We start from the raw sequence: 27,625 nt of genomic DNA, 5'->3' as shown, positions 1-27,625 counted from the left end.
CATAGAACCCCACATAAGTCAGGACCTTGGCAGTAGCGAGGGCAGGCAAAAGCCTCAGCAGGTGGAGCCAGAGGACATCCAGGCAGACTGCAGCTAAACTGAGAAGGCTCAGAGGCTGGAACTTATGGTAAGTTTTGGTAACTTTTTCTGGTGAACCCAAGACTGTTCATCCAGATGCCATGTACATCAGCAGATGAACACAAGTTCTCCTTACCTTGACCAGTCCTAATCAGCTGTGAGCAGTCTCCGGATCAAAGCATCGAGATACAGGGAGGTGTACGATGCTAGTGGAACTTCTATAGAAGACGTATGGGCGTCCCGAGTTGAGGAGGAGGGAGATGTCGGAAATCTGCCCCACCTGCAAAACAAGAAGAAAAGCATTGGGATGAACAAGATAATACTTTGGAATCGGGAACTTGGTGTCTACCCTGAGGCCATTTTTGCTCTCACTGCTGGGACTCAAATTTCTTTGCCGAAATATACATTTCTTGGTCGAAATTGAAGATACAGTGATTGGAATGTATTTTTTTTTTTCTTGAGTCGCCTTCGGAATCCTAGATATCCTTTAAAGAGGAACTTTAGTGAAAACGGGAAAAAATATCAATAAATTGCAAAGTGAGAAGTTAAAAAATAGAGACACCAGGAAATGATTGATATTCGCCATGTTATTTATTCATATTGTTTGATCCACAATCAGCCTGCAGGTCATTATCTTTACTGCTGACAGACAAGAAAAAAAACCAGACAGTACCAACTGCCATCATCTATAACCACACCCCCTAACAATGTGATAGGCTAAAAGGTTGTTTTTTTATAGATATACATATGCACAGATGGCGATACTGGTTGCTAGGCAGTTGGAAACAGTTGTTATTTACCACAATGCAACAAGGTTCATACAGTGTGATGCCAGGACCTAAGTCCTGACATCACATTGTGGGAGGGGCTTCACCACAATATCAGCCATACAGACCTCTGATGATCTATTTAAAAAAAAAAGATAAAAGACTTCTCATGGGAAAGGGGTATCGGCTACTGATTGGGATGAAGAAAAAAGTAAGCAGTTAAAATACAACAGAACCGACAGGTTTTGGACTAGTCCATCTCAATATGGGGGTTTCTCAAGGATTTCCTTTGTTTTCAAAAGTATTCCCTGAACGGTAGTTTAACTGAAAATAGTAAGATGCCTGCCAACCTACTCACTTGCACACTATTTTTTCAGTAAAGCTGGCCACTAACGGTCCAATTTCTAGCGAAAAATCGTTCGAGCGATCAGAAATTCTGATTGGATTGGTTGTAAATAATCTCCATTGGTGGACACAATCGATTCTGAATGAGTGAAAAAATGTCGCCCGAATGAATTTTCATCGAACGAAAATTTGGATGTTCTTGGTGGTCGTGATAGATAGGAAGCAATGATTGGTTAGTTGATGGTGTAGTGAACGATTTTTCGTCCGATCAGAATTTCTGATCGCTCAAACGATTTTTCGCTAGAAATTGGACCGTTAGTGGCCAGCTTTAGAGTTAGCAACTGCCATTCAGAAAATGAAAAACTATGAGAATCCCCCATGAGGTGATGGACTAGTCCAAAACCTGTAGTTTTTAACAGATTTTAACTGTACTTTATTCACAGTAGTGACCCTTTAAGCATTGACCTATAAAAATATTTTGGACAAAGCCCTCCATACCGCGGGCTCAGGTTGCAGCGCGAGCCGTTGGGTGACCGGCTATAAACAGCTTGAGAAGAACAACACATTACAGTACAGATCATATGGTGGTTTAAGGTCCGCTCAGACATAGGCTAATTAGTTTCCTCCAGCAGTCCTTCCATCTCTGTGTAATTTATGACTCTGCCTGTGGCTGGGTGCGACGTGCTGGCTATGAACGAGGCATCATTGTTTTACTGATAATTGGCAATAGCCCAGCTCTCTCTGCCAACGCTTTGTACCATCGACTCCAACAATATCATCTGTGGTGGATGTATTGTAGCAGCTCATTGAATAACTTGAAGAGGATTTTCAGAATGAAAGGCAGCCTATGCCGCGGAACTGTCACACACAGGACTGCAGATCTTCTGTGTCACCGCCGGTACAGGAGGCACGGTCTGATGTCGGGGCCTACAGTCTAACGAGGGCCGGTGTAGTGAAAATGTTTGCTACCCATCATATTTTGCAACTTCCCATAGAGGACAGTGTATGACTGTGTAGGCGTGGCTCCTCTCTGTTAACACACCTGTAATTTTTGCAACCACATTTCCCATTGAGCTAGAAGGGGGATTGTTCCCTCCAGGGGGAGAGTTATTAGTTGAGCAAGAGGGGGGATTGTTCCCTCGGGGTGGTGGGGTTGTTAGTTGAGCAAGAGGGGGGATTGTTCCCTCCAAGGGGGATTATTAGTTGAGCAAGAGGGGAGGGTTCTGTGTGAGAATAGGGTTTGGTTGGGTTGCATTTTCTGATACAGATAGGTTAAAGTCAATGGTTAGGTTGCACTTTCTGATAGCTATACCTATAAATTAGTGCAACCGGTTGCAAAATCTGATAAAGTTGCAAAAAATTTCACCACACCGGCCTTTATCCGAGTCCCCAGCTGCGTGTAGCGTTCAGATGTCTGGCTTCTCTCAAGTGACAATCTTTTTCTCTGTACTGAAGATATCTGACAGGCAGGAAGCAGAGAGCCCCCAATAGATTCCTAACCAAAGCTCACCAAGCCCCTCCCCCCATCCACTTCCCTCTGCAGCTGTCCCTGCTGTGGGCCTGGTGTACACGTTCCTATAAATAACAGTGTTTACCTGCTAAAATTGTGTTGAATTGTATATAGAATATAAATGATTGCATTGATTGCCTACAGATGATAATAGAAAGGAAAGTTAGCAAATAGCGATGGAAGAAAGGACCAGAGTGATTAGAAACTGAATATATGTCCTTTCCTGGTGAATTCTCCATGATCTACCTGCGTGGATGTGTTCATAGTGTGAATGGAGGCGTAGTGAGAGTGTGGCTGGAAGTGATAGGGGTTTGACTGGAGGTGTGGTGGGAGTGTGACTGGAGGTGTGGTGGGGGTGTGACAGAAGGCATAATGGGGGTGTGACTTCTAGTGTGGTGGGGGTGTGACTGGTGATGTGGTGGGGGTGTGACTGGCGTGGTCAGGGTCTGACTGGATGTGTGGTGGGGTGTGACTGGAAGTGTGGTAGGCTGTGACTGGAGGTGTGGTGGGGGTGTGACAGGAGGTATAATGGGGGTGTGACTTCTAGTGTAGTGGGGATGTGACTTCTAGTGTGGTCGGGGTGTGACTGGCGTGGTCAGGGTCTGACTGGAGGTGTGGTGTGATTGAAGGTATGGTCGGCTGTGAATGGAGATGTAGGAGTGTGACTGAAATTGTGGTGGGGTAGTGACTGGTGGTGTGGTCGGGGTGTGACTGGTGTGGTCAGGGTCTGACTGGATGTGTGGTGGGGTGTGGCTGGAGGTGTGGTAGGCTGTGACTGGAGGTGTGGTGGGGGTGTGACTGGAGGTATAATGGGAGTGTGACTAGAGGTGTAATGGGGGTGTGACTGGAGGTGTGGTGAGGTTGTGATTAGAGCTGTGGTGGGGGTGTAACTGAATGTGTGGTGGGGGTATGACTGGAGGTGTATTGAGGGTGTGACTAAAGGTGTGACTGGAAGATGCTTCAAGGTTATTGCAGAGAGGTGAGGTGTATTTCCCTTCTCAGCCTCATGTCATACTGAACTTCCCTCAGCCAATCAGTGAAGAGAAGGAATGTAGGAGGGGAGATAACAAGCTTCCCTCTCCCCAGCAATGTACCAGAAAGGAGCTAGGCTGACTGAGATAAGATTTATTACAGCATACATATTAAGGATTATATTGGAATGCTTTCAATGCAGGGTCAGCATGTAGACTACATAATAAACACAGAGCAGTGGGTAATTGGAATTTAATTTTATGTCGGACAATCCCGCTTAAACATATTAAATATATGGTCCCGTTGCCTCTTTGTGTCTATTAATAGGCCTTTTCCGGCGTCATGTGTGAATTTAAATCTTTCCCCTGCACACCTTGCGCCCGCTCCCAATGTTATTTTCCTCCCGTAGCTCTGCTGAGTGACAGACAAGCCCTGGAATGACAGCTGAGCGAGGGCGCAGGGGGGAACATGATCCAATCGCGCCAGCAGGAGGAAATTCACAAACATATTTAAGGAACGCTGTCAGTCAATTATCCCGGTAACGTGAGCGCCAACCAAACAGGCAAATCACAAATGGATGTTATTGTTTCTTGTGACTTCGCTTCTTCGCCTATAAATTTACGTAATTAAAAACAATGTTTCAAACCGGCATTTTAATTCTTTTCTTCTTTTTTTTTGTTTTCATTCCACAGTAAATTAAATCACGCAATTAAACGGCAGGTTCCCTACATCAAACTGGAGGCCTGCGTCATTTCAGGAGATAATAGTCGTTTTATATATAGTGGGAGATATTGCAGGATGAAACAAGCAGATTATTACATCATTAACAGTAAGGTTAGAGCGCACAGACTGAGATTTCTGGTGGGTTTCCTAGCAGGTTTATATGTGAAGCGCTGGAGGAGTTGTATCAGATTCCAGGTATTAAAGGACACCTGAGGTGAAAATAAACGAATGATATAAACAATTGTATCTATCTTCCTTCTCCTAAAAATGACTTTTTAAGATATTCCACGGTTTTATTTTATGTTTAAATCTACTTTTTTAAGTTTTAACTGTTTTATTGTTTTTGCTCAATGACACATTCATTGAAGTATGCCAGAGCTAAAATCTATGAACGATTGTCCCTTTTTATCTCTTTCCTGCTTTTAGAAGCCATTTTCTAGGAAAATGTTTTATAGTTGGAATTTCTTATCAGTGAGGGTCACCCTGTAGCCACTTCCTGTCTGAGTCAGGACTGAGTCAGCCACTTACATACCTGACATTTAACTCTTTCAGGCAGAGAAAGAAAAAAAGGCACACAGCATAGTTATTTGTGTGCTAGGCACTGTACATACCCATGTCTATCGCATCATGTCACCTCGGGTATCCTTTAACCTATTTAGGCGTTTTATACGAAAAAAAAAATAATAATAAATAAATAGACTGATCTGAAGCCAAATACCTCTGTCAAAAGGTTAGAGATGAACTGTAGGAAAAATAACATAATTAATAACATTGCAATTTTATGTACCTGATTATAATTATTATTTTATTTAATTGTTTGACATTTCAAGTCTTTCAAGTGGATCAGAACTCTGGACTGGACAGAAGGAAAACAGAAAAATGCACATAGTATGTATTTAGCGAGTTTAGCCTGTCTAATTCCCCCTCATTTGTGTCTAATCACAAGTTGTAATTTGATCTCTCCCCGTGCCACATAACTGCCATAGCAGAGACGACAGATAAGCCCATTAGAAAGCACAGGCTGTTAACAATATGTCTGCTTCCATGAATAAAGGAAGTAGAAACAGTGTAGGTTTATTTTAAGATCTGTATCAGCTGTAACAAAGAAATGTTTTTGTTTTGTTTTTGGTTTGATGGCTATTATGCGGTTGCGTATCTTTTAGAACAGAGAGGACATTCTGAGTTCAGGTCCACTTTCAAGTTAGTAATTTTAAAGGGGTCTTAAAGCTGGATTGTCACCATAAAAATCTAATTTCAACAGCAACTGGTCTGAGTGTATTAAGTGATAAAGATGCTAATCCTGCATTCAAAACTTGCAAAACGTTTTCTGCTGTTATGGTTTGTAGTTATCACATACTTTAGGAGCACTGGCCCTAGTGCCAAACAGTGCCAAAGAGTTGAATGCTGGGAGTTCTTTTTATCTATAATATATTCCTCCTCTTCCATTTATTTCCCTGCCTAGCTGCTTATCAGAAACACCCTCTGCTCACTTGTGTTTACAAGGAAGGCTGAGGTGGCTCAGTGATTGGAGGATAAGACAGTGCAGTTCCTAGTATACACCTCAGTGGGAGTGTCTGAGGACTCTGGGAGGAGGGCAGCTACTGAATGCACAATGAGCAAGAGAAGGGAGGGGGGGGGGGGGGAACAAGAGTCAGGGAGGATATGATGTCAGCATTAGCTTGGCAAGATGGCCCCTGCCTAGAATAAGATTTTCTGCTTTTCCTTTATAAAATTCACAGGAATCATTACGTGGATAGCACAATACATCTGTTGTGTAAGTGGAAGTCGTATTTATCTACTTATATATGTGTTTTTTATTTATAGGTTAGCATGGGTGTCACTTGCTCCTTAAAGAGGAACTGTAACCAGGGTTGAACGTCATCCCAATCAGTAGCTGATACCCCCTTTCCCATGAGAAATCTTTACCTTTTCTCAAAAAGATAAGGGGGGGGGGGGGGGGGTGTTAGTGTCTATGGCTGATATTGTGGTGAAACCTTTTGTGATTTCAGGACCATGGTCCTGACAGTTTCCTGTCTGTGAGCCTTGTTGCATTGTGGGAAATAACAGCTGTTTCTGCCATAAAAGCAGCATCTCCCTCTGTGCATATGTATACAGTGTATTAGTGGGCGTGGTTATAGATAACGGCAGTGGGTGCTGTCTGTTTCATTTCATGTCTGCCAGCAGTAAACATGATGACGCAGGCTTATTGTGGATCAAAGAACAATGAACAAATTACATAGCAATCATTTGTTGATCTTCTATTTTTAAACTTCTCACTTTGCAGTGTATGGATTTATTTTTTCCCCCTTTATGCTAAAGTTCCTCTTTAAACCTTTTCTGTTATTATTGTTTTTACAGTAAACCAGTAGACAGACTAGGCAATAGAATTTGAACACAAGATGACAAATATATACTCGTACGGTAGAGTTCAAGTACAAGAGGAACTGTAGTGAAAAATAACATAATAAATAAAATTGCTTACTTACTTAAAGAGACACTGAAGCGAAAAAAAAAATGATGATATAATGAATTGGTTGTGTAGTACAGCTAAGACATAAAGCATTAGAAACAGAGACATAAGTCTAATATTTGTTTCCAATACAGGAAGAGTTAAGAAACTCCTGTTGTTATCTATGCAAATAGCCATTGAGCTCTGCTACTTTGAAAGTCATGGAGAGCTCTGACTTCTGATTAGGTTATCTCAGCTGTATTGTGTTTTTCTTTAGCAGAAAACAGTTCAGGACAGGTCAAAAATTCACTGCCTGTTCTGCAAAAACTTTTAGAATGCTGAGAAATGTGTAAACTGCAAGTATTAGAGAATGATGCAAGGTTATAAAAGAAAGCTGTATAACTGAAAATAAAAATATGAGGATATTTTCTTTGCTATTAATGTTCTAGTAATTACCCCTACTACACAACCAATTCATTATATCATATTTTTTTTTTTTGCTTCAGTGTCTCTTTAACAATATATTCTACCTAATCTACCAAGTGTCCTGTGTCAGTGCTTTTGCGCTACTGTGCATGTCTTGCACTGAGAGCCGTTGCGACAGGACGCCAGACGGACCAGGAGGCGGGCCAGCCGGCAGGTGCGTGCGCGGCGGTGACAGACCTAGAGCCCGTTTTCAAACGGGCTTAGGTCACTAGTTCACTTATAATTATTTAGTCAGGGTTGGCCCATTGCATCTTTCCTCTCCTTGATTTACATTATGAAATTTATCACAGGTGGCGAAATCTTTAGTCCTGTCAGTCGAGCTCTGCGGAATGTTTGAACACTGAGAAGTCCGAAGCCAGTAGAGACTATACCTGGTCTCCCAGAATGCTCTGGAGGGGAATTCCACATAGCTAAACAGCCTAGGCTAAGCATCACTAGGAGGATGGGGCTACACACCAATATACAGCAATATATAGATATAGGAAGTGTTTCTGGTGTTAAAATCAAAGAAATTAAAAGAGGATATCCTGAATAATGTACTGCATTTTACTTTATGCCACTGCAGGGCCTCTTTAAGGCATTTTTATACTGGAAGAGGAGTGTGGGCGATAAACATTGGCTCACTGATATCAATGCATGGAACGCAGTACAACATATTCAAGTTCAAAAGAGAGGTTCAGCTTCCGTGCATCACTTGCAGTGGAGTGGTGTCTATCACAGACACTCTCCATACTGTACTGTATTTGAGGCCTAATACACAGAAAAGGTTCTGCAAGCAAATTTCAAGGCAATCAATCAATCTGATCAATCTCCCGGAAAGGTAACCCATAGGATGGGAATGCACAACTATCATACAGATGTTTACAAGGCCTCCGGGATTTGATCTTTTGTCCCTGTAGAAAAGGAGAGCTGAGGGAGCAGGAGTGAGGCAGGGAGGGGGTGTCTAGCCACGTACACATGGCAGGGGTCGCGACCTGATACCTCGGGAAACATTGCAAGGCCAAGTCTGTATAGTCAGTAGGCTAGTGACGTGTTCTGCTGCTATGCGGTAAGGGGGGAGGTCGTAGGGCCGATGGAACTGCGCAGGGGTGATGTAAGGAGAACAATGCTCCAGAAGAAACTTTTTTACAGGATAAGTTTTTCATGTGGGACAGTGTGACTCCCGGACTTAGCAAACCTGACCTGAAGACTAAAAGTCAAAACAAACATACACACGTCAGCATAGTCTACTCATCAATCTCTTTCTCCTCTCCTGCTTCCTGTTTGTCTACTGTGATCAAGGGAATTCTCCGTCCTCCATTTTGAAAATGGCCATTACCCCCTAACAGCTTCCAGGTCAGCACACTGTTTAACTATAATATCGCCCACTTGAGCCATGGGGAAACATGGAAATGACCTTGCTCATCAGTTGTCCTTTCAGTTATAACTGACAGCAACTGATATATAACTGACAGCAACTGATATATTTCAGTTCTGACAAAATCCAGCCAGAACTGGATGCGATCATTGTTAAAAGAAAAAGGTAAGCTTCTAAGAGGAACTGACGGCGAGGTAAGTATGTAATATTCATTCGCAGGTACACCATGTGCTTATTTTAAATAATTTTACTTGGTTCAGGTTCACTTAATAGGGCACTACAGCGAAAAACTGTAAAATTTTAAATATGTGCAAACATATACAAATAAGAAGTACATTTTTTTCCAGAGTAAAATGAACCATAAATTACTTTTCTCCTATGTTGCTGTCACTTACAGTAGGCAGTAGAAATCTGACAGAAGTGACAGGTTTTGGACTAGCCCATCTCTTCATAGGGGATTGTCAGCAAGGCTTTTAATCTTTATAAAGATATTCCCTAAAAAGGATTTAAACAATGATGCTGGCCAGCTTCATACACAGTTGCTTGGCATTTAGGATGCAAATCAGAGGCGCCAAAAAGAGTAAAATAATTATAGGTTAAAAAACACTTGGGGGGAGCTATACTCACCACCCGTTTCACAGACCAAGAACCAATGAAGACCACAATATTTGGTCAAAACATTCACAGTTTATTAGTACTCCCAGGTGTACTTCTTATTTGTATATGTTTGCGCATATTTAAAATGTTTCAGTTTTTCGCTGGAGTGCCCCTTTAAGGAGTGGGGTGAACCTGCATTTGAAACAAAGTTTCCCTCACACCTGACTCATAAAACCTGTTGGCCACCCATAGCGCCCCTTTTTACACTACAGAGAGTGCTGTTACTGCAATAAAACTATCTAGAATGCCGCGTTGCCTCCCGTCCCTGTTAAGCAACATAACAGCAGACATACTTATAACACTGGTGGGATGTAAGAGGGGGCCGCACAGAGGAACGTATGCTTTATCTCTGCATGACCCTCTCTCTACCCTTAAGTAGGATTTTTAAAAACAGTGAATACCCATAAAATTATAGCTTACCCTCCGCTCCAGGCTTTCAGACTAGTCATAATTTAGCTCGGGTTTTCATTTATATTCAGCGCAGCAGACTGTATTTTTATGGCACCGCCGAACGTCTGAGCATCCCAAAAAAAATAAAATCTAGAGTAGGAGAAAAGTATTTCACCCAGTGGTACGGCGCGGCAGATTAACATGCTGTTCCTTCTCTTGTAATGATGATTATGGTTATTAACGTTAATTTGTATAGTGTCATGTTAATCTGCCAGGCTTTGCAGCGGGGAGAGCGGGAATGACATATGGAAAGAAAACAAACAGATGGAACGCTCTGCCTATATGTTAGCGCCGTACAGATTTGTCATTTATGGCACGCCGATATGTCGGCGGCCTCCCAGGGCTCCTCTGTTATGGAGTGTGGAAGGCACGCAATCGGGGCCGGTATTGTACTCTTTACTGCCCAAGGCCACTATCACCAGCCAATTCCCTTGCCATATAATAGCTTAGCCTGGCACTTGCCGCTGTGGTCCACATATTTGGCAGTGTATCTACTGGAGTGTGCCAGCCTGCTGCCCGCCCCTTGAATCCTGGTGCCCTAGGCCATGGCCTTTACGGCCTTGCCTGAAATGTGGACTTACATAGTTACAGAGTTACATAGTTATTTGAGTTGAAAAAAGACACGTCCATCGAGTTCAACCAGAGAACAAAGTACAACACCAGCCTGCTCCCTCACATATCCCTGTTGATCCAGAGGAAGGCGAAAAACCCTTACAAGGCATGGTCCAATTAGCCCCAAAAGGGAAAAAAAATCCTTCCCGACTCCAGATGGCAATCAGATAAAATCCCTGGATCAACATCATTATCTTCATCTCTGTTCTATAGTAGCTGTAGATTGCAAGTCTTTACTGGGTTGTAATCAGGGATAAGGTTTTTGTGGCCCTAATCAGCGCATAATTTTAACACCCCCCCCCCTCCCCATCATAGACCTATTCACCCATAAGCTCCCCCCCCCTCCTGAAAAAAAAAGAAGAATAGGCAGCCCTCCAGTACTGGTAGGCAACCAACTGATCTGAAAATTGGTTAAACCCTAGTTCATGCCTTCATCGCTTAACGGCTGGACTTATTGCAATGCCCTCCATGCAGGCCTTCCAAACAAAGACCTACACCGCCTGCAGCTAGTACAGAATGATGCCGCAAGACTGTTTCCAAGCCAACCCCACCATTGTCACATAACACCAATCCTTCACGCACTACACTGGCTACCAATAAAATGGAGAATCCTCTATCAAAATTGGCATGCTAACATTGAAATCCGTACATGACCTAGGCCCTGGATACCTGAAAGATTTGTTGAAACTGATTCACACTTCCCACAACCTCAGATCAACAGGATTTAACACCCCCAGAGTCCAACTCAAAACCTTTAGAGCCAGAGCCTCCTGTCATGCTGCCACTACCCTCTGGAACACCTTGCCACACCCAATTAAGACAACTTCATCCCTGAAGATGTTTTAAAGAGAACCCGAGGCGAGGTTCTAACAATGCAATCCATGTACAGAGGCTGGGTCTGCCTATACTGCCCAGCCTCTGTTGCTATTTCAATCCCCACTAAGTTCCCCCTGCGCTCTGCAATCCCCCATAAATCACAGCCGCGCTGTGCGGGCTGTGTTTGCATCTGTACTGTCACTTTGCGTGCTCCCCCCGCCTCCTGCATAGCTCCAGTCCTGCCCGCGTCCCTGCCCTCCAATCAGCGGGGAGGGAAGGGACGCGGGCTGGGACCGGAGCTATGCAGGAGGCGGGGGAGCGGCAGACTGACAGTACAGTGATAAACACAGCCCGCTGTAACACGCTGCATGTCGGCAGCACGGCTGTGATTTATGGGGGATAGCAGAGCTCAGGGGGGGCTTAGGGGGGATTGAAATAGCAACAGAGGCTGGGCAGCATAGGCAGACCCAGCCTCTGTATGTGGATTGCATTTTCAGAACCCCACCTCGGGTTCTCTTTAAGCAAAATTGAAGAGCCCGGTAACACATCACTATGTACTGATCTGAGACCAGCTTATGCTCTTTGGGTCCTACGAGAGAAAAGGCTTTACAAATGTTTTGATGTTGTTTTGTTAGTGAAAATACAAGCTGTGCTGAATATATGCACCCACAGCAAAAGCGCTTGCTCAGGTCACCCTTCCAGAACGTCCATCGTTATTAAAGGTGAATAGCAGACTTTGCCGTTACAAAATGTTCATACTTGATACAGCTGTTCAAGAGAAACACCCTTTGCAAAAGCCAGCATGTGACCCAAGAGCCTGCAGCTGCTAGGATAGTGGGTGTTCCCCGGCTAGTGTGCAGCTTTCCCAGCACAGAGGCACCCCGCCTTCTGCTGGTAAAAGAGGAACTCTTTCAGACCAGCACTGCAGCTCAGCAGTCTTATTGTGGAACTCTGCTGTGTGTGCAATGCAAGCCACACAGAGATAATTTCAATTCACAACTCTTAGGCCACATACAGACATCAGACCATAGTCTTTGGAAAATGAAAGATCACAGACCAATCTTACCACCCTTCATGTAGTATGAGAGCCATACTCTACACAGTCTTTTCTATGGAGCTGAACTCCCCATCAGACAGAAATCTTTGCAAGATGCCGCACACACAGATGCTGTACAGACACAAAAGATCAGTATCTGCAAAAGATCTGTCCCTGCTAAAAATCCATTCCTGCAAATTGCAATGATAGTCTATGAGATCTGCAGATCATCATACACACATGATTTAACTGACATTCATCTGCAGATCAGATCCACCAGGATGGATTTTCAGATCTGCAGATCTGCAGATGAATGTCAGTTAAATCATGTGTGTATGATGATCTGCAGATCTCATAGACTATCATTGCAATTTGCAGGAATGGATTTTTGGCAGGAACAGATCTTTTGCAGATACTGATCTTTTGTGTCTGTACAGCATCTGTGTGTGCAGCATCTTGCAAAGATTTTTTCCTGATGTGGAATTCAGCTCCATAGAAAAGACTGTGTAGAGTATGGCTCTTATACTACAGGAAGGGTGGTAAGATTGGTCTGTGATCTTTCATTTTCCAAAGACTATGGTCTGATGTCTGTATGTGGCCTTAGAATGGTAATATACCTAAGGTATATACGGTTCATTCACTGTACCACTCCGAGGGTTCCTTGTAGCATTCATTGGTATGTGGAGTAGTCACATGGGTGATGACAGGATGGAGGGAGGAGTCTAGACAGGCCCAATAAAAATGCACTTTTATCTGAACAGGAAATGGGACTAATCTACTCTGCAAATTAGGGACATTCAATGGCTGGCTTTAAGGTACATTCTCATATCTAAGTACAAACTCACAATTTTGCATTTACCATTTTGGCAGGTATTTTTTAAAGTTAGTTCGTTTTTTGGGCACATTTTTGCAATTTTCATGTGCATTGGTATGTAAGTTTTTGGTTTGCGATTTGCCCAAGCTTATCAATGAACTTCATTGACATGAAAATGTAGTTTATTAACTTCAAAATTGCACACGATATTTCAAGAAAATCACAATTTTAATGCGATTTTTTTTTAGATTTCCATTGACTTTGTGAATTATAATGTGAATCGCAGGTTGCATACAGAATACCTCTGACCTAACACTTGAATTTAAAATCAGGGGAAAAAAAATAATTAGATTGTCAGCATCTCTGAGGAACAGTCAGTTCCGAAACTGTATACTCAGTAAACTGCTGCGGAAGATGTCAGCGCTATATAAATTCTACCGTATATACTCGAGTATAAGTCTAGAAAATTAGATCTGATTCACTTCATAAAAGTATAGGGGTCGACTTATACACGAGTCACAGGCAACACTGAGCACACTGAGTAATGTGTGTACTAACAGTGACATCCCCATTTGCAGCAATTTACCCTGTGGTAAGTGATACTTTGAGGAAAGGAAATGCCAAGAAAACACAGGTTTGAAACTCCTGGCCACAACAATGAACAAGGAAAGGGGCGGGGGGGGGGGGAAATACTGGGCTGCATAAAAGGGAGTGAATAATTGCAGCACTTGGGGGCCTGTAGGAGGTATTGGCTGCACTTAAGGGACAGGAGGGGTAATAGCTGGAATACTGTATGCAGTGCAGTCATTAGCCCCTCCTGGTCCTCAAGTGCAGCCATCAACTTTGCTGGGTAGACTTATACTTGAGTCAATAAAAAAATCCAGCTTAAGAGAGTTGAATATTGGAGTCAACTTATATTCGAGGGACACGCTGATTAGGCCACCCTGCAGTGTTAAGGAGTTTTGTCCAAGAACTCTTTACTGAATATGTACTGGCTAATCGGAAGTGCTGAGATTTGATCCTGATTGCCTATGACAATGCCCGTAACCACTACACTATCCAGCCATTAAATAATAACACATTAATACATACATTTGCATTGCCATTGAAATACATTCGAAATAAGGTGGGGCTGCACATGGAATGGGAGGGGGGCTGCTGTACATGGATGTTACACATGGAAGAGGGGGCTGTACATGGAATGGGAGGGGGGTGGCTGTACATGAATGTTACACAAGGAAGAGGGGGCTGTACATGGAATGGGAGGGGGGCTGCTGTACATGGATGTTACACAAGGAAGAGGGGGCTGCACATGGAATGGGAGAGGGCTGCTGTACATGGCTGTTACACATGGAAGATGGGTCTGCACATGGAATGGGAGGTACTGCTGTACATGGATGTTACACATGGAAGAGGGGTCTGCTGCACATGGAATAGGAAGGGACTGCTGTACATGGATGTTACACATGGAAGAGTGGGCTGCACATGGAATGGGAGGGGGCTGCTGTACATGGATGTTACACATAGAAGAGGGGGCTGCACATGGAATGGGAGGTACTGCTGTACACTGAAGAGGGGGCTGCACATGGAATGGGAGGGGGCTGCTGTACATGGATGTCACACATAGAAGAGGGAGCTACACATGGAGTGGGAGGGGGGCTGTTGTACATGGATGTTACACATGGAAGAGGGGTCTGCTGCACATAAACGACAAGCAGAGCCGGATTAAGGCTAAATGGGGCCCTAAGCAAAGTAACTGATTTGGGCCCCCCCATCATGTCGTAATAGAATCAGAAGATGCAGCTGCACAGCAACATGCCGCACACACCGGGGCAGCCGAGCTACTGGTTGCTATGGGCAACAGCCTGCTTTGCTCTGTGGGTGCACAATGCAGGGAATAGCAGCGACAAAATGCAGAGTGAAACCTGGTGCACACCAGAGGAGTTTTTCTGAGCGTTTTGAGTTTTTAAATGTGCTGCTAATGTTATCCTATGTGTCTGTGCACACTGGAGCAACGAGGTTTTGTAAAAAAAAACATAGCATTACATTGGGAAGAGCTCCTCTGGTGTGCACCAGGCCTGAGAGATGAATGGCTGGGACATTTGCACTCAGGGGCTGGGGCAGCCCTGTGAAGAGGGCGCCAGATATCACAGCAGCAGCACTTTCCCCCTGCATCTTCAGCCTGGCAATAGCAGAAAGCTCTGGACACCGCCAAACCGGAAGCCGTTCCCCAGACAGAATTACATAACCACCCCCACCACCGAACAACCGATTTCCTCCCAAACTAGACAGCCACCATGCAGCCTCCATCCCAATGAATACGATAGTCCAGCAGAGAAGGCAGCCGCAGCGGGGGAGAATGACAGCACCAGATGACTCACATTCACCTATTGCAATCCAAGCAATAGAGGTCCCGTCATCCAGAGCCCATCTGTCTCCTCTAGAGTGTTGCCGCTCTGTTACTACTACTATTACTACTTCCTACTTCCTGTCTGATCTGAGAATCAGGAAGTTCAGAGCGAGCGGCTGCACTGTAGAAGAGACAGATGGGTTTCAGATGACGGGATCACTATCGCTTGGATCATGGATAGGTGAGTGAGCGTTTGCCATCTGCTGCTATCATTCTTGCTGCAGCTGTGGTTCTCTGTGGGTAGGGAGGGAGGAGTGGGCAGCAGCAGAGCGCACAGAAGCAGGAGGGGGACCTAGGAGGAGAGCCTGGCTCTGAAGACAATCAGCAGCGCACGGCATCATTTGACAAGACAAGACAAATAACATTTATATCGCGCTTTTCTCCTGGCGGACTCAAAGCGCCATAGCTGCAGCCACTAGGACGCGCCCTATAGGCAGTAGCAGTGTTAGAGAGACTTGCCTAAGGTCTCCTACTGAATAGGTGCTGGCTTACTGAACAGGCAGAGCTGAGATTCGAACTCTGGTCTCCTGTGTCAGAGGCAGAGCCCTTAAAGGGACTCCGAGCAGTGCCTGTGGGTATGCCTTTAAGCATACCCACAACTAATTAATTACATCCTCACACCTACCAGCATGATGATTGTAATTATATCCCCCTGGGTTCCTTATATTTCATTGCATTGTGCTGAATCGAGCTGTGCTGAAGTCGTCCTGTGTAATACAATGTAACTATGTAAAGATGCATATCATTTTGAAGCTCTCTTTCTCGTCTTTCCAATGATAGATAAACTGCCACCCTACGCCTTTTAGTTTTCGCTATTTTCGCGGTCGAAATTGCCGTGGCCGCGATTTCGATCGCAAAAATAGTGAAAACTAAAAGGCATAGGGCGGCGGTGTATATATCATTGGAAAGAGGAGAAAGAGAGCTTTAAAATGATATGCATCTTTCCATAGTTACTACACTGCTCAGAGTCCCTTTAACCATTATACCATCCAGCCACTGCTGACAGGATGACGAGGGCTGGTTTATGTGCTGATGGGGCCCCTTTGACTCTGAATGGGGGCCCCAAGCGACTGCTTTTGTTGCCTGGTCGGTAATCCGGCCCTGAAGACAAGTCACAAGTACATACTTGGCCTAGGGGCACAAACAGTATAAATCTGGCCTTGACAATTTGCACTACAATATTGTTTGCAAAATACAGAACCAAACAGAAAGGACTGAATGTTTTTCAGCAACAGAGGAATTTCCATTGAAGTGTTTACAGAATTCCTTGAAAAGTTACTGAGCTTTAGAACAAAAGTCTGCATAACATATATCTTCACTGCATGAGTTGTTTTGTAACCGAACATAATTAAATATTATCATCCAACTCCAGGCTGCAGCTGCTGAAACTTTATTTTTTTTAGGGATACTTGCTGGAAACCATGGCAACAGTTTATAGCGTGATGTGAAAAGTACCACGAATTCCACTCGTTTTGTCACACTGGTTTATAAAGTCTGCTATACACCAGCAGACCTTCTCTTGACATTCCCAGTGGATAGATCTCTCTCTGTTTAACATCCAATCAGAGGAGGGGGATCAATCGCTGCCACACACTGCAAATCGATTTTGGTATCTATGCATGAGGGCCTGGATTCGAAGATGTGTCATCGTCCTCGGTTAAAGTTGCTCTCTGGGACTCCATGCAGAGTATTAGTGGGCCCATTCACACTGAGGATCACAACACGCTAGAAAAAAACAATTTCATTTTGCGACCAGGATTTTTTTTGCGGGAGTTTTTTTGCATCTTTTTTACAGTACAATTTTATGATTTTTGAGCGATCGCGATTCACAGTCTTGTTAACATTTTAATTGCGATCACTCTAAAATCGCAAAAAAGCGATGCATGTTCTGCATTTGTGTTTACCTCCAATCGCGAATCGTTGCCGATTGCTTCAGTGAGATCACTGCCATATACTTTTAATGGACAACTGAAGCCAGATCGATATAGAGGCTGCCATATTGGTTTCCTTTTAAGCAATGCCAGTTGCCTGAATATCCTGTTGATCCTCTGCCTCTTAATACTTTTAGCCATTGACCATGAACAAGCATGCAGCAAATGAGACGTTTCTGGCATTATTGTCAGATCTGACGAGATTAGCCACATGCTTGTTTCTGGTGTTATTCAGACACTACTGCAGCCAAATAGACCAGCAGGGCTGCCAGGCAACTGGTATTATTTAAAAGGAAATAAGTATGGCAGTCTCAATATGCCTCTCACTACAGTTGTCCATTAATTACAGTAGCACTTTTCAAAGAGCTAGCGATCGGCGGTAAGCACCTGCAAATTGTCCCAGTGTGAATGGGGCCATTAGCACAGTAAAGCGTCCTCACTCACCTCTCCAGTGCGCTCCCCCCTGCTGTCCCCCATTAAAAAAAGCGCCAGGCTAGCGACACGCAGATTGTCGCTAGCCTGCTATTTACCTCAAGCTGTCAGTCACCCGCCGCTCCCCCGCCTCCTGTATAGTGTGGCTCCCCGCCTGTATTCCTTCCCTCCCCGCCTCTGTAAGCTTCCTCCAATCGGCTTACGGAGGCGGGGAGGGAAGGGACATAGGCGGGGAGCCATAATATACAGGCGGGGGAGTGGCGGTGAGTGACAGGCTGAGGTAAATAACAGGCTAGTGACAATCTGTGTGTCGCTAGCCTGGCGCTTTTTTATGAAAGGACACGGAGGCAGGTCATTGTGTACAGAACATGCCTCTGTGTCCAAATATGATTTGACAAACGTCTCTTGCCGCACCCCCCAATTGACCGGTAAGAAAGTGATGTGAGATATTGAAAAGTGCCATTTCTGAACGTTCCTTTTTTTCCGACAATGATTATTTTCTTCCGCCGTTCTTACACAAATGACTACAGAGGCAGCAGAATGTGCAAATCTATATATATATATAAAAAATCGTGTGTGTGTGTGTGTGTGTGTGTGTGTGTGTGTGTGTGTGTGTGTGTGTGTGTGTGTGTGTGTGTGTGTGTTGTGTGTTGTGTGTTGTGTGTTGTGTGTGTGTGTGTGTGACGATCACTCGAAAACGACTTGACCGATTTGAACGAAACTTGGTATACAGATCCCTTACTACCTGGGATGATATGTTCTGGGGGTCTTGGGTCCCCCCTGCACACGTGGGCGGAGCTACAAGCAGCTAATCAGATTTCCCTCATTCATGTCAATGGAAAAAAATGTAAAAGGCTGCCATTCTCACAGTAATCAGAATCAGAATCAGATCAGAATCAGAATCAAGTTTATTGGCCAAGTGCAGGGGTTGCACCTGGAATTATTTTTGGCACAGACAGGCTCGAAGCCAGAGTCCCCACACTTGGCACAGTTGGTCACTTGGTGACCAAGGTTACAAATCCAGTAAAAGTGGGCGGAGCATAAAACAGCCAATCAAATTTCAGCCATTCGTTTTAAATGGGAAAATGTAAACTGCAGCCATTTTTAAGCCTCGTACACACGCTTGATTTGCTGGAACGACGGGTTCGTCAGACCCTCCCGCTAGGCGGGTGTTCCAGCGACAGTCCAGCGTGTGTACAGTCTGTCTGCAGACTGATAAGGCTGTTTCTGAACGATCCGCTCCAATCAGATTTCCTTGCTGGATAAACTGCTTCCATTCACACATTTTTGATGCCAGGAACCTGAAAGCTCACAAACTTGGTCATTGAGTGACTATCTGTCAAGGTTACAAAAAGTGGGCAGAGCCAAAAACAAATTTCACTGAGAAAATATAAACTGCAGCCATTCTTACACTGTTATTGGCAGGGTTCTCAAACTTTGCAAAGTTGGTCACTGGATGACCAACAATTGGTCATTGTGTGTCAAGGTTACAAAAAGTGGGTGGAGTCAAAAAAAGATTTCTGGCGGAAAATGTAAACTGCAGCACTTCTTCACTTTTAATGGCAGGGTTCTCAAACTTTGCACAGTTGGTTACTGGTGACTGGGATGAATATTCAGAAAAGTGGGTGGAGCCTAAAAGAGCCAATCAAAATTCATCTGTTGATTTTCAAGAGGAATATTACAATTGCTGCCATTCTTGCACTGTTAATGGCACAAGCCTCAAACCTGGTACAGTTGGACATTAGGTCACTGGGGTTCAAATTCAGAAACGGGGGTGGAGCCACAAACAGCCAATCAAATTTGTTTCATTTCACTGGGAAAATACAAATTATTTATGCCAAGGACCCCAAAGCTCACAAACTTGGTCATTAAGTGTGTGTGTGTTTGTTTGTTTTTTCTTTTAAATATAACGGTTGTTAAACCAAACATCTTACTACAGCGCACAGCACTCTATAATACGTCTCCACTAAGGTGAGTATGAGAACATGCTCGTCCCCCAGGGCCCAGAAGTGCCGCCTCTCCACACAACAGAGCACCTCCCTCCCGTGGTAAGTATGAAAATATGCTCATCCCCGGTGCCCAAAAGTGCCGCCTTTCCACACAGCAGAGCACTTCATTCCTGTGATACATCAACAAACTCTAGAAAGTTTTCCCAGCTTTACGCATTCTCATTAATGTCATACATCTTGAGATCACTTGACAAGGCTCATGAGGCCCTCATCGCGGCGAGGCCTCCGACTCTCCGAGCGCTATCATTTAATTCATCAAGCAACCTGCCATTTCATTATGTGGAGAGTTAAAATAATGGAGGTTTCTTCAAGTGAGCCCTTCAGGTAGAAATGGCTTAGGTTTTTCCTTGTACAAATAGCGCTGAGAAGGCTGTAATTTACTCCATGGTGAATTATTAAGCTCCAGAGCAGTTTGTGAAGACTGATGCGTTTAAAGAAAAGAACAAGAGTGGCAATTGTTTGCTTTACATTAAAAGTGAACCAGAGACGAAGGCGCATGCGCGGCGCGACCAAGATGGCCGCTTGAGACAGGAGCTCCGGCACACCCTCCGCTTTCCGCAGCCGCTATCCGCTCCTATACCCACCCTGCCGCGCGGCTCTCACCGGGATCGTTTCCCAGGCATCCCCCGCTCCAGATGTCCTCCAGAGCGACACCCAAACCAGCAGCAGCAAGCGGCACCATGGATCGATATCTCCGCGCTGTGGGATCCCAAGATGGCGCCGACCCTCTGCTACACGCAGACCATTCCTCCGCATCACAGGCCAGTATAAACAATGACTCTGCCCCCATCACGGCCTCCACCCTAGAAGCCACTCTTGAAAAGCACTATCGTGCTATGCACGACTCCCTCCAGCAGCTACTGCTCTCAGCTGTACAAGACCTCAAAGCTGACATTACAGGGCTGGGGAGTCGCACAAGTGCACTAGAAGACAAAGTAGATTCACTTGCTCAAAAACAAGCAGACCTTGAAGAGGATCACCAGCTTGTCCTATCAGACATTAAATTTCTCCGCTCAGCTCAAGAAGACACTGAGAATAGGGAGAGGAGGCAAAATTTGAGGATTAAAGGGGTATCGATGTCTGTAAAACCAGACCAAATAGTTCCATATCTCACAGAACTGTTCAAATCCATTGTTCCTGACCTACCAGACGAAATGTGGCGATTGGACAGGGCACACAGATCTCTAGGTGAGCGACAGCCGTCCCCTCAAAGGCCCAAAGACATTATCACAAGACTTCACTACTATGAAGCCAAGGAAGCTGTTTTGCAAGCCCTCAGGAAATCGTCCCCGATTACTTTCAAAGGAGAAGAACTACACATCTATAACGATTTATCTTTAATAACCCTGGCCAAACGAAGGGCATTTAAACCAATAACTCAACTTCTCAGAGATGCACAAATCTCATATAAATGGGGCTTCCCTTTCCGTCTCATAGTTATCAGAAACGGCATGACCTTCTCAGTATCTGACATTGACAATGCTCCCATGTTTCTTAAGCAAATGGGCCTAAAGCCACCACCTCTCGACACCATCCAACAACCTAGATCTCCGAATATCAGATCGCCCCCCCGGAAAGTCCGTCACATTTCGGAATGGACAAAAGCCCCGATCCGAAGCCTTACCTACCAATCAGAATCTGAAAACATGGATGCTCTCCCTACTTGAAACGAATATTTAGTTTTCTTACCATGCTTACATATATAGGTTGAGTATACAGGCTATAAGTACGCTTCTTGCATTTGTTTAATTTAGTTACTATCTTTAGTATATGCTCTGCTCACCTAACCTTGTATTATGAACCCGGATGAATACCTATTACACCCCTCCCGGTTTTTCGCCCTCTTTAAAGTGAGGCTCTGGGCTCCTGCCTTACCATTTTGGTGCTCCAGCATGTGCCTCCAGAGGCTCATCCCTGTGTCTCCCTGGCCATGTTTCGGCCCAGACACTCTCAGGATGACCTACTTCGAGCATCCTAAGAAGGATGCTATTGCATGCAGCCTCCTTATTTGCAGAGGCAATTTTTGTTATTGTATGTTTTTATTGTTTTTCTTACCTGTTTTGATTTTAAACTGTATGAAGCGAGGCACACAATTGCTTTCCTCCCTATTCCTTCCCCCGTGGGCGCAGCGCTCAATTTCTCCCCACTTCAATGCTCACTCCCTTTACTTAGATCATGGTTAAACTTCTTACACTGAATGTGAAGGGCCTAAACAACCCTCAAAAAAGAATGTCCCTTTTAAGGGACCTCAAAAGAATGGAGATAGACATAGCGATGCTCCAAGAAACACACCTTAGATCGCCAGACTTGACCCGACTCACAAACAAACACTATCCAACGGTCTACACAGCTTCAGGTCTGGTTAAACGGGCAGGAGTAGCCATCATATGTAAAGCATCTCTTCCTATACAAATCACTAAGTCCATACAGGATCCTAAGGGACACTACCTAATCCTTCTGGGCAATTTAGCGGGAAAACCTATCACACTAGCAAATATATATATCCCTAACACCCAACAGACTTCCTTTCTCTCCTCGTTTCTCCTCAAACTATATAAAGTTCGGTCTGGCACTTTAATTCTTGGAGGGGACTTTAATTTGGCATTTTCATCTTGTATGGATAGAAGCTCCCCCAACTCCCCTTTATCGAAAGCTACTCATGACCGTAACTCCCGTAAATTCAGAATCTTAATGAGGAAATACAACCTAATTGATCTCTGGAGGATAGCCAATCCCACCTCCATAGAATACACCTACTACTCTCCTCCCCATGCGTCTCATTCCCGCCTGGACTATTTTTTCTCTAACGCAACCCTCATCCCCGCACTCCTGGATTCAGATATTAATCCAGCTGCTTGGTCTGACCACCACAGCGTCACTATCAACTTAGACTGGCTCCATAATTATCACAAACCTCTCCACTGGAGACTTAACGAGACACTGTTACAAGACAAGGCCCTTATTTCTAAACTCTCAGAGGAATTACAAGCATTCTTCCAAATAAACACTAATACGGTCTCATCTCAAGGTATTCTCTGGGAATCTCATAAGGCCTTTATTAGAGGCCTTTTTATAGCCGAGAGTTCTAGACGTAAGAAATCCTCCTCCCAAAAACTGCTATCCCTTCAATCTACCCTATCTAAAGCTCAATCTACCTATAAAGCCAATCCAACACAAGATAACTATTCCCAGGTACAGCAACTTAAACTTCATATCCGATCCCACCAATCTGACCAACTCGAGAAAAGTCTCAGGTGGACCAAACAACTCTTCTTTGAAAGGGGTAATAAACCTCACACCATCTTAGCGCGTAAACTCAACCCTAAATTATCACAACACTCGATATATTCTATGAAAGACTCAGAAGGTACCACTCACTATGACCCTCATAAAATAGCTCAAATTTTTACGAAATACTACGAACAACTATACAATCTACCAGATCATGGTGAGGATACCTCCTTTCTTTCCAGAATCGACACCTTTCTAGCCCCACTTGGCCTTCCCAAACTCACTGACCCACAGCGCACCCAACTTAATTCCCCCATTACTACCCTCGAATTAGCTGAAGTCTTAAAGTCTCTCCCATCCTCCAAATCACCCGGTCCTGACGGACTCCCTTACTCATACTATAAAAAATTCCAAAACATTCTACTACCCCAACTATCCGCTCTAGCTACTAAAATAATGCAAGGTGATAACCCGCCCTCTTCGATGCTAGCTTCCCTTTTGACAGTAATCCCCAAAGAAGGGAAAGACCCCCAGTTACCACAGAGCTATAGGCCAATCTCGCTGCTAAATTCCGATCTCAAAATTATTACCAAAGTCCTTGCCTCTCGCCTGAATCCCATACTCACCTCTTTAATCAACAACGATCAAGTGGGCTTCATTCTGGGCAGACAGGCGGGAGACAATACTAGAAAGGCTATAAACTTAATCTCTCTCATGAACAGGGGGGGGAGGCCTTCTCTGCTTCTGAGTTTGGACGCAGAGAAGGCCTTCGACCGCCTATCCTGGCCCTACTTATTCCAGGTCCTGAAACATCAGGGCTTTGACGGCCCATTTATAACACTCTTAAAATTTCTTTACTCTAGCCCCACTTCTACTTTAAAACTCCCGTTCTCCTCTCCTACTCCTTTCCACATTAAAAACGGCACTAGACAGGGCTGCCCCCTCTCTCCCCTTCTCTTTGCATTAAGTATAGAACCCTTAGCTTGCGCAATCCGAATCAATCAAGATATACAAGGCATAAAACAGAAGGGGACTGAACATAAGATATCCCTCTTCGCAGATGATGTATTGCTTACTCTCTCCTCCCCTTTAACAACCCTTCCTGCCCTACATTCCACTATCTCATTATACGAATCAATCTCTGGTTTTAAAATAAATAAAGACAAGACGGAAGCTCTCCCAATTAAAATCCCCCCAGATATGTTACTCTCTCTTAAATCACACTACTCATATAACTGGAAAACCCGAACTCTGAAATATCTAGGGATCCACCTCGCAACTACCTATGCTGACATCTATAAGAATAACTTCCCTTCACTCATCCAGAAAATCTTGCAGGATCTACACAAATGGACATCCTACAAGATTTCCTGGATAGGCAGGATATACACACTTAAGATGAATATTCTCCCACGGATTTTATATCTCTTCGAGACCCTCCCAGTCCATGTCCCTTCAACTCAATTATCCAAGTTACAATCAGCCTTCTCAGACTTTGTCTGGAATCACAAGCGTCCCAGAGTAGCCAGGTCGGTTCTCCTGACCCTGAGGGAACAAGGAGGTTTAAGCTTACCCTCTCTTAAACACTACTATCAAGCAACCCACCTTCGACAACTGACCGAGTGGTCAAGTCTTAAAGTTTTCACTAAATGGGCCCTGATTGAAGCAACAGATCTACAACCCCTTTCACTAGCTTCACTGATCTGGATGGACCCCCCTCCAAGAATTTCCCATCCGACCCTTCTCCCCACTATCACCTTTACCATACGCCTATGGAGATCTATAAAACCTACAAAAAACCTCAAATCATATCCCTCCCCCTTACTTCCCGTACTAGGGAACCCCGCTTTTTTGCCTGGAACCTCACCTACTTTCATGGCTAGATGGTATTACATGGGCTACTCCAACCTGAGAGATTGGACCGACTTCGCCACAGGCAAGCTGTTAACCAGACCTAAGCTGGAAGAAAAAATAACACTAACACCCCAAACCTTAATGGAATTCAACCAAATTACCCACTTCTTGAACTCCTACATCCACAAAACCTCCTCTTTACCCTCCTGCTCCCCTTTTGAGAGACTATGCTCTCAAGGAGGCCATCAAAAGGGCCTCATCTCCCAGATATACTCCCTTCTCCAGACTAACTCGGGATCTTTATTACCTTCTCACTCCTATATGAAGAAATGGGAGGATGCTCTTAATGTCCCCATAAGTACAGAAGATTGGGCAGATATCTGGGAGAATGCTAAACATACCTCTATGTGCACACAGGTTAAAGAGAACATCTATAAGATCTTATTCAGATGGTACCTAACCCCAGAACTTTTGTCCAAAATCTATCCCAACTCCTCTGACCTCTGTTGGAGAGGCTGTTCTTCCAAAGGCTCACTAGAACATATTTTTTGGCTCTGTCCACATATAACTCCCCTATGGAAGGAACTCCAACATCTTATTCAGACCATAACAGGTACCGAGGTCCCACTTGACCCAGTAATTATGCTATTAGGCAAACCACCCTCTAAGGTAGGTAAATACACTTCACGATTAATTACTCACATCTTAACTGCCTGTAGACTCTCTATCGCCTCGGCTTGGAAAACTATGGCCCCCCCTACCATAACTGACATCAAAGCTAAGATAAATTGGACTAAGAGCATGGAACGAATGACAGCCTCTTTAAGAGACACAGAACCCAAGTTTCGAAAGATCTGGGACCCATGGACTCTTTCTAACCCAGACCTCATGCCTCCATGAAGGTCCTTGCTCTTACCTCAATGTACACCTCCCTTAGATCCTCCAGGCCTTACGAAGCTACAATTGTCTGATTTAGGCCCCCTCACAACTACCTATAAGATAAACACCCTGATTACTGAGCGCTGCACCCAACCCTTCCCTGCTCCTTCTTACTATACTGATTATTGCCTCTAGGTATTTGATACTATGCCACTTATTGGTACTTTTGTTATGCTCTTCTCAATTGTGTCACCCTATCATACTGCTCTGCGGATGTCACATTAAGCGGTTCCGAATTGGCCACCCTCCTCTGAACATTTCTACAAAGACATGGATTTTCCCGCCACTTATTTTACCCACTCTTTACAATCCATGGGACCTAAGCTTTTCTCTACTGCCTACGGTACTCCACATAAGTCTTCCCGCTAAGAGACTATCGTTGCGGATTGAAGATACTGCACTCTCTATTACTTTCACATCCTTGTTATGATTGTTCCATCGACTTAAAGCCCTTGTACCGTATCTTTCTGATTGACATGCTTAATTGTGATGTTTTCCTTATTCTCTTTTAATAAAAAATAAGTGTTACAAAAAAAAAAGTGAACCAGAGACGAAGCACCCTCATGTACTTACCATATATATCAGTGGGAACATAAGAGAAAACACCTACCCTGCTCTCTGTTTCATTCTTCACTGCTTAGCCTGCTTGTTAACAGCTCTGATAAAATCTCCGACTGAGCATTCAGTCTGGCTTTGCTCATCCAGCTACTTTCGGTTCCGTCGACTTGGCAACTGCGCCACGCATATCTTTCTCCGAAATAGTGTCTTGTGCTATTAGCGCAGGACACTATTGCGGTTGGGAAAGATAAGCGAGGCTTGCCATCGACTTATAAGTCGACGGTACGACAGTACCCAAAGTAGGTGGCAGCGGGAGAATAAAGGATCGTGGAAGACCGGAAGGCTGCAAGAGGCTGGCAGAAGCCCCAGGTAAGTCAAACACTGTTGTTTTTTTTATTATTTTAGTTCCACTGTAACCACCTAAGTACCAGCTGTCTCTGCCCCCTTAAGGACCAGAGACCGGTGGTATCAGAAACCGCCGGACACCAACGAATCACCGCACATACCCGCCGCCCAACCGTCTTCTCTGGCCACCTACTCTGCCGTCTCTACGACGACAGCTCTCATTGGCTCCTGACCGACCGTGTGATCAATGTAAGCCATTGGGAGTTGCTTACATTGATGACAGGGTCTCCTGACAATTAAATCGTCTCCTGACTGGCTCACAAAGCTCTGGCATCATACAGACGGCAGGGCGAGTGAGCTGTGTTCAATCATATAAGACTGGGGGTCTTGCGGCCCTCATGCACACCTGGGCAGAGCTACAAACAGCTAATCAGATTTCCCTCATTCATGTCAATGGAAAAAATGTAAAAGGCTGCACCACACTTGGAACAGTTGGTCAGTTGGTGACCGAGGTTACAAATCCAGGAAAAGTGGGCGGAGCATAAAACAGCCAATACAATTTCAACCATTCATTTTGAATGGGATAATGTAAACTGCAGCCATTCTTAGACTGTTAATCGCAGGGTTCTCAAACTTGCCACACTTGGTCACTGGGTAAATGAGATTAAGATTCAGGAAAGTGGGTGGAGCCTACAACAGCCAATCAAAATTCACCTATTGATTTCCAAAGGGAATATTGAAACTGCTGCTATTCTTACACTGTTAATGGCAGAGGCTTCAAACCTGCTACAGTCGGTCATTGGGTGACTGGGGTTCAAATTCACCAAAAGGGGCGGGGCCACAA

The 27,625-nt window shown here is 44.4% G+C and overlaps 1 protein-coding gene across 5 annotated transcripts in view; it reads right to left on the bottom strand.

Annotated features, from left to right (window-relative positions):
- The window catches only part of SGCD (sarcoglycan delta), a 1,036,820-nt gene that overhangs the window by 474,945 nt on the left and 534,250 nt on the right, over positions 1–27,625 (bottom strand). For all 5 annotated transcript variants that reach the window (XM_068278312.1, XM_068278310.1, XM_068278311.1 and 2 more), the window contains one exon: positions 215–358. The gene's annotated coding sequence lies outside the window, so the exon portion shown is untranslated. The remainder of the gene's footprint in view (positions 1–214; positions 359–27,625) is intronic.

Source organism: Hyperolius riggenbachi, chromosome 3, assembly GCF_040937935.1.
Source record: "Hyperolius riggenbachi isolate aHypRig1 chromosome 3, aHypRig1.pri, whole genome shotgun sequence".
Lineage (NCBI taxonomy): Eukaryota > Metazoa > Chordata > Amphibia > Anura > Hyperoliidae > Hyperolius > Hyperolius riggenbachi.
The sequence above is the reverse complement of the archived record's forward strand: the minus strand, read 5'-3'. Positions and strand labels throughout refer to the sequence as shown.